This window comes from Nelumbo lutea, chromosome 3 (genome assembly GCF_056320005.1).
Source record: "Nelumbo lutea isolate HS-2025 chromosome 3, American lotus-T2T, whole genome shotgun sequence".
Classification (NCBI taxonomy): Eukaryota; Viridiplantae; Streptophyta; class Magnoliopsida; order Proteales; family Nelumbonaceae; genus Nelumbo; species Nelumbo lutea.
The window spans coordinates 60,832,589-60,840,241 of record NC_142686.1 but is presented as its reverse complement, the minus strand read 5'-3'; the positions used below and the strand labels follow the sequence as shown (position 1 = coordinate 60,840,241).

At 35.0% G+C, this 7,653-nt stretch overlaps 1 long non-coding RNA gene across 1 annotated transcript; it reads left to right on the top strand.

Annotated features, from left to right (window-relative positions):
• Positions 1–721: 721 nt before the first annotated feature.
• On the top strand, positions 722–7,362 carry LOC148865243 (uncharacterized). Its single transcript, XR_016109287.1, has 3 exons — positions 722–857; positions 1,080–1,173; positions 7,205–7,362. It is a non-coding gene; the product is annotated as an uncharacterized LOC148865243 (long non-coding RNA).
• The last annotated feature ends 291 nt before the right edge of the window (positions 7,363–7,653 follow it).

Sequence of the window (7,653 nt, the reverse complement as noted above, 5' to 3'; positions counted from 1 at the left end):
GGTTTATAGTCGTCGGCGGTCTTGTATAGTGACAAATAAGGTGGCGTTCTTATCCAGAACAATCAAAAATAAAATTTAGGCGGCGGTCTTTAGAATTGACTCGATGGTTTTTTGTCTTTAAACCGGACTTGAGCCGATCTAAAACCAATTAATCGGCCTATTAGCATGAGAGGGAGAGAGAAAAAAAATTTGAACCCCAAAACTCTCAAACTCCCGCGTTTGCTACTGCCCACGTTCGACAAGAGAAAAGGTTCAGCAAACCTTTTGTGGATAACTTCACCGATGACCAGAGATTGATTGAGAAGAGAGGATATGAGCTCTTGAAGTTTTCTATTGCTCGATCTAGATTTATTTCAACTAGATTTTATTAGATTAGATTTTATAGGATTTTTTTTTTTTTTTTTTTTTTTTGTGATTTGTTCATATCGGCGTTTGATCCACATCAATGATCATGTTTCTTCTCGATTGGTTCTGTGACGTTTTGCATCACTCGGCCTTTGGCAGAGAGACCAAGATTTTGTTTCCAAAGCTTGATAATGTTAGAATGATGAAGCTACTTCACATGTTTGAAAGATAAGATTTGTCCTGTTCGTTCTTCTGTTTTATTCTATTCTCTCTTATGTCCTAATTTTTTAATGCTCTCTATATCGTTTCTTTCATTATTTCTATGCATGATATTTTATTAATATTTTTTAAAATTGTTTTTCTTGTTGGATCTTTTACAAAGATCGATTCAACATCAGCTGACATAGTATCTGACATCAGAGTAACTAAATATTGGAAAAATCAAATTTAAAGCGATCGATTTGGGAGGGAATCAGATCGCTTGTAGAGTCTGGAAGGATTACTATGATAAGGTATGCTTAGATTACAATAAGCCAGGCCGTTTTGTGGTTTTCTTTCTTCTGCAATCGGAATATTGCCATTGTAAATTAGAGAGAAAAACATGTTCTAACCCTGAAATTTCATCCGAATTTCTTTGTTTTCTTTAAATTTCTTTGTTTCACTCTTGCTAGAAATGGATAAAAATGGGTGAGCAATATTGAATTGATCTAACCCCATTTCTACTGTTGGCGTAGGAGTAACATGAGGGTTTTTCGGGTTAGATTTTGTAACAATGACAAAGTGAGAAGAAACTTCTTGGGATCTTCCATGGACACAACCTTTCATGAGGTATCATTTTGAGTTCATTTTGTTCTATCCTTGTTTATTGGCTTCCATTGAAACCAAATTCTTGTGTTTATTTATTTTTTGTGTTTATTGCTTATCCTGTATTTAGCCACTACTGTGACTTGAGAGAGAGTAGGAGAGTCAATGGAGCTGGTTATCCACATCAACCCATGCCTGTCGTTGTTTTCTTTGATAATTGTATAGATTTGGATTCTAAAATGTCAATTATTTAAACATTGAATCATGTTATTATTCATTATTTTTCCATTTTTAATTGATTTCTTTTTTTTTTTTTTGTTCCAATGATTGCTGGATTCTAAAATCCCAACTGTGTATAGTTGGATTTCAGATAAAAGTAGAGCCAAAAAAAGCCATATATAGTAAAAAAATCAGTTAGATTGAGGGCGTCCTTTCTCTTTCTTCCCATTGAATTGTCTAAATATCTCTGGAAGAATACTTTGTTTTGTTTTCTAAAGTTCCGATTAGGTGGTTCATAAACCTGGATCTGATTCAGGTAAGATTCAGTTTGCCAAGTCCACATATTTCACTCACACAAGTTCGGGAGTCGGATTTTGGTTTTACCATCTCAGACTGGGAGGTAGTGCCAGTGATTGAATTGGACAATACACAACTCATCTAAAACCAAATTGATTTGAACCTCAGATTTTTATCATGATATCCATTGCACTTTCTTTATCAATCAAATTGGTTGTTTTGGTGATGTGGTTTTTAAGCGCATGTATTGTGTCTTACTCTTTAATTAGGAATAGGGGCTCTAGCTGTTTTGTGTACTGAGTCACCTCCATACATACTCCTTCAAATACTCTCTCTCTCTCTCTCTCTCTCCGCCTGCAGTAGTAGTACCACAATTCCAGTAGAATATTCAAGCACCCTTCTTATCAGGGGGCCTTGGTCTAGGAGTGTGGATCATCTGTGCTGTACAAGCAATCAGATTCAGACATGTGTTACATTGAGGAAACATGACTGCCCTGGGATGAGCTCTGTGAATGATATTGGAGGGCATTTAGAAGGTCCTCTCCACATGTGTTTTGGAAAAAATGTCATGTTTGGTTGTATATACACAGGGGCTTTGATTTGTTTTGAAACTTCAAAGGTAAATACTAAATAATATTAATTTTGAATATGGTAGAAACTTGATTCTTCAACTTAAAGGGTTATTACTTATTAGCTAGGAATAATTAGACGACCCTATGCCACACTTAACCAATCTCTCTCTTCTTCCTCTACATGCAAGTGGTTGTAAGACTAAGGTACTAAGCTAGCTAGGATCATATAGACCCTTTATCTTTAAATGATCATTAATTGAACTGGCACTGTTTCATCTGTTCTTTATTGATCAGTTTATTCAAAAGTCCTACATATATACAGGGTCCTTTTGAAGCATATGATCAATAGAGAGATGGGGAATGGTGTTTTTCTCTCCCCTGCTTTCTCATTAACCTTTGTAAACTCTTAAAAGTTTTTCTTTTTTTTTTTGTTTTAAGCTCAATCAATGCATGCATCTTTTTTACCAAAAAATTATATATTAAAAGTTATATATGTATACATTATGAATAAGGGTACTCAATCAAATCAATGATGGGTAGAAAAGTAATTTTGCAAATTCAGTTTGTCAATTTGCCTGGCTGTCTTATAACTAGGGGACCCTTGGAGGCAACTAAAAGTTAGAAGAAACTTTTAAAGGTTACAGATAAAGTCAAGAAAGGCTTATTTTAGATTAATGTCCCATAACAATAAGTGTAGAGACCACAGACTATATATTAGAGACTTAGATTAACTCCACAAAGAACTAATTAACAAAATTGTCTACAATTATAGGTATCAGGCCAATCATGATAGGATCCATTCCACACACATACAGGGGGTATTTGTGTGTGTTTGTCATGCATATCATTCTGACTGATGTTGCATATATTGATATATATCATGGTCAGATCCACTATCTGATTCCTGTACGTGTATAATTGGGAATGAAACCTTTGAGCCAAACAAGAGAATAGCACCTACATCACATCCCACATACGTTTTATTTTTATAATATATGAAATGAATTTATGAATTCATGTATCCACTGCACCTACACCACATCCCACAAGAGAATAGCACCTTTCAGTACCATGTACCCACTGCTTAATCATTCTGAATTTCTCTAAGAATCAGATGAAAAAACTAATTATGTATGTGTGGGGACTAATGCCATATGACAGCAGCCTCGGCCATCACTCAAGTGTGTAGTGGGATTAGTGTCTCTTCATACAATAGGTGAACTGATTAGTTGTGGTAATACCATCATGATGAAAGTGGGCCTTTATGGAATGGATACAGTGGAAGTTAATGGTACTGTTGTGACAGCCATCCAAACTCCTCTCTCAAGGCTGAGCCAAGAGAGAATGCTTGTCTTTTATATGTGGTGCCACCAGATTGGCTCATTGGCCATGTCCACAAGAAAAAGAATACAAGTGACTCTTAAGTTGATTTAAGATATCCTCTGGAAGAATTCCATGAAGGGTATCCATCTGTCAAGTGTGATTATCTCAAGTAATGAATTCTGTAACTGTCTGTAACCCCCTCCAAAAAAAGTAGGGATAAGTGGACTGCAATCCCCTTCAGAAATCTTAATGCAGCCCACTCCTAGTCTACTAGTAACCCCCCCCATAAACTGCATCCTGCCCGTGAATTTGGCATCAATCCATGGGCAGGATTCAGTCCACCCCTAGAAATCCTAGCTCCACCCTAGGGGTGGACTGAACTACAAAAATCCCACAAAAGTAACCCAAAAAAATGTTGTAACTGTCAATTGCAGCAGTACAACAACTTCAAATGCTCTGCCACCATGTTCTCTAGAGATTGGTCAATTACCCATCTGGGCCATCTTTGCTTCCAAAGGGATTATGGTGAAATAATATGTTAATGTTAACATCTGAGATTTCTGGTAAGGGAAACAAGGAAAGTGTCTGCTAACCTGAACTGCTTGTTTTGGTGGAGCCCAGGATCAGCAAATGCTTTGGCTTACACTTTGGCTAAGACTGGAGTAAATAGGGGCGATCTGAATGTGGTAATCCAGGGCTAGATGGGACAATGTGATAACCAGTTTGAATCTTCCAATTTTCTTTTACAGTGTTATTCTAGTGTACTGTGTTGTTCTCCAATTCCTTTAAATCTTATACGTAGCTGAATTCCATAGTCCAAAACCACAGCACATTTTTTTTGTAGTTTGCTAAATTCCATATTCTTATGATGACGACTTAAAAGAAGGGTTATTAGGTGAAACTCCCCTTCACTTTTTTGAAATTTTCTTGAGTAGGACTTTATTTTTCTTCTAATTTTATGATTTTGGTTCAAAGAAAAGAGTTTCATAGGTGGTTTTTAATGGCAAAAGTTTGACATAGGGTCACTGTCTCACTGGAGGTGTCCAAAAGTCAGGGTAAACCCAAATAAAGATAGAAAAGTGAAGAGTGATTTCAAATAATAACCCAAATAGGTAATATAATCTCTTTAATTAATCGAATTAGTTAATCTTATCATGGCTAATTAATCAAACTACTTATACCATTTGCTCTGAATAAGTAAGCACCTTAGTACCACAAGCCCATTGTGGCTGGTCCTATACTCCTATATATATATAATAGGTAGCTTATCCAACATAAGGAAATTGGAGGTGGAAAAAGAAGCTAATTGTTCAGGGTATCGGACTCCTAAGTTTGCATATCCTATATATTTGTGATGAGCATTAACTAATTATACGCGTAATCTTGTTCTTTATAGAGGTCAGGTAGATCTATTTGCTTATAGGTATTTACAATGTTTGAGCATAAAGCATAGTGCATGATACAACCCAGAGGGAAAATATCTCTATTTTGTTTGAGCATAAAACTCATCTTTATCATTCTCTAGGTTTTGTAGCAGAGGTTGTGGAACTAGAAAATTTAAATTATTCATTTGAAACATGAATCTCCAGTCGATCTTTAATCTTGAAAAATACTTTGATGATAATTATATTTAAGGAACTGTCGTACAATCTGTCTTCATGCAGTAACTGTACTTATAATTGAAGATTCTGAGAGAGATAAGGCATAATCAATTTGTTTGGTTGGGCTTGATTAAAATTAAGACCCAAGAACTGTTATGTTGTAAAAATTTTACTAAAGCATTTCCTTTGAAACCTGTGGTTATTGATTAAGTAAGCCTCATAATTGAAAAGGGTCATGCAGTACTGCCAAATAAACTGTAGATTTGATAATAAAATAGTAGTAATAGTTGTTCTAAGTGAAGATATCCTTGATGATTATACATGGTTTCCATTAAATATCTAGAGGTCAGGTAGATCTATTTGCTTATAGGTATTTACAATGTTTGAGCATAAAGCATAGTGCATGATACAACCCAGAGGGAAAATATCTCTATTTTGTTTGAGCATAAAACTCATCTTTATCATTCTCTAGGTTTTGTAGCAGAGGTTGTGGAACTAGAAAATTTAAATTATTCATTTGAAACATGAATCTCCAATCGATCTTTAATCTTGAAAAATACTTTGATGATAATTATATTTAAGGAACTGTCGTACAATCTGTCTTCATGCAGTAACTGTACTTATAATTGAAGATTCTGAGAGAGATAAGGCATAATCAATTTGTTTGGTTGGGCTTGATTAAAATTAAGACCCAAGAACTGTTATGTTATAAAAATTTTACTAAAGCATTTCCTTTGAAACCTGTGGTTATTGATTAAGTAAGCCTCATAATTGAAAAGGGTCATGCAGTACTGCCAAATAAACTGTAGATTTGATAATAGAATAGTAGTAATAGTTGTTCTAAGTGAAGATATCCTTGATGATTATACATGGTTTCCATTAAATATCTGTGGCTTGTAGCAAAATATTTTCTTCTTCCTGCACGAAATTATAATTTCCTGGCCATGATAAAGAACTATTCTGGCCCACCAACCAGAGAGAGAGAGAGAGTGAGAGAGATTCTTAAGCATCACATCAGTATATATCTCCCACGGATGATGGAAGCTCATACTAACTAATTTGAACCCCATACGACTCTAGCTACTACAATCTGATTGGCCTACTCCAAAGCCCATGACATATACTCACTATTTCAGTGGCTTTCTAGCTTTTCACAATGATTTCTGAGGAGCCAAGAGGAAGAGCTTTGTTTACTTAGTGGATTAACCATGGAAGGAACCTTCAAGAGAGAAAAGAAGAGGAAAATGGGGTCAACTGTTATAGTTCTGACGAGTAAGTTGTTACCCATCCTTCTGGGTTGTAGCTTTCAAACAACAAACACACTTGTCCTTGGTGGTTGAAACACTGATTGTGATGTCTTGTTGTAAGATCTCTTAGTTATTTACTTTACATATGAGCTAGCACCGCTTCTTGTTTTATTCCATCTATTGCCTTTAAGTTTCTGCAGTATTGTATTTCATTTAGGTTGTATTTGGATTGTGGGAGTGGATTTGAAATTAGGCTACACCTCTATTCTTGGGAAGAATTTGAATTCCGGTAAAATATATAATTTGCAAGGTTTTTCTTCCATATGCTTCCAAATTCCACATTGCTGAAAAAGCAGAAATTGAAATCCACCTTCATCTAATAATCATTACCCTAGTGAGTTGGGCTCTCTAAAGTGCATATAATAAATCAAAGATATATTGACATGACAAATAATCATGTGTATATATGGCTCAGTTTTGAATGCAAAGCCTTATATTTTACATGTGGTTTGAGGATTTCCCGATGCATGGCTGAAAAGGGATGTGAGAATGGTGTGAGCACAGTTTTGCAAGGACTGAATCCACCCACCTTTGATGTTGTTTGCCCTTCTTACATTACATGTGGTTTGAAGATTTGTAAGTAGGTAAAGAACTCGCATCAACTGAATTTTGAACTACTAATGATATTCCAATTAATTGCTTAGAATTCAGCCCATGTAAATTTTAGTTACTAATCCTGTCTTTATAGTTAAAATACTTGAACATAATTCTAATATTTATATGTTTTGATTTGCAGGTTCAACCATTATGTTAAGTGGATTTGCATCGGAAGATGTGCTTCATTATTAGAGAATTTGATTATTTTTTTTAAGTTCTTGTACTATTTATATGGAAATTGGATATTGTATTTGAACAATGTCATTTGGATATTTTAATATATAATCTTTGAATTAATAGATTTCATTTTAAATTGATTTTTAACAAATGGTTTTGTTGTATTAAACAAGTATGAAAATGCTAAATCAATAAACAATTCAGGTACCACAAAAATCATGCAATTAAGCGGGTATATGATATTTTTTGGAAAAAAATAGGTTTATGCCGATGGTCATGTCCGCTGCTCGCCGGCTTAGCTATCAACTTGGTATAAATAAAAATGGAAAAAAGATCTAAGTTGGTGGTCATGCAACCGCCGGTTTAGCCACAAACACACCTAAGCCGGCGGTTCGGACCGCCACCTAAGAG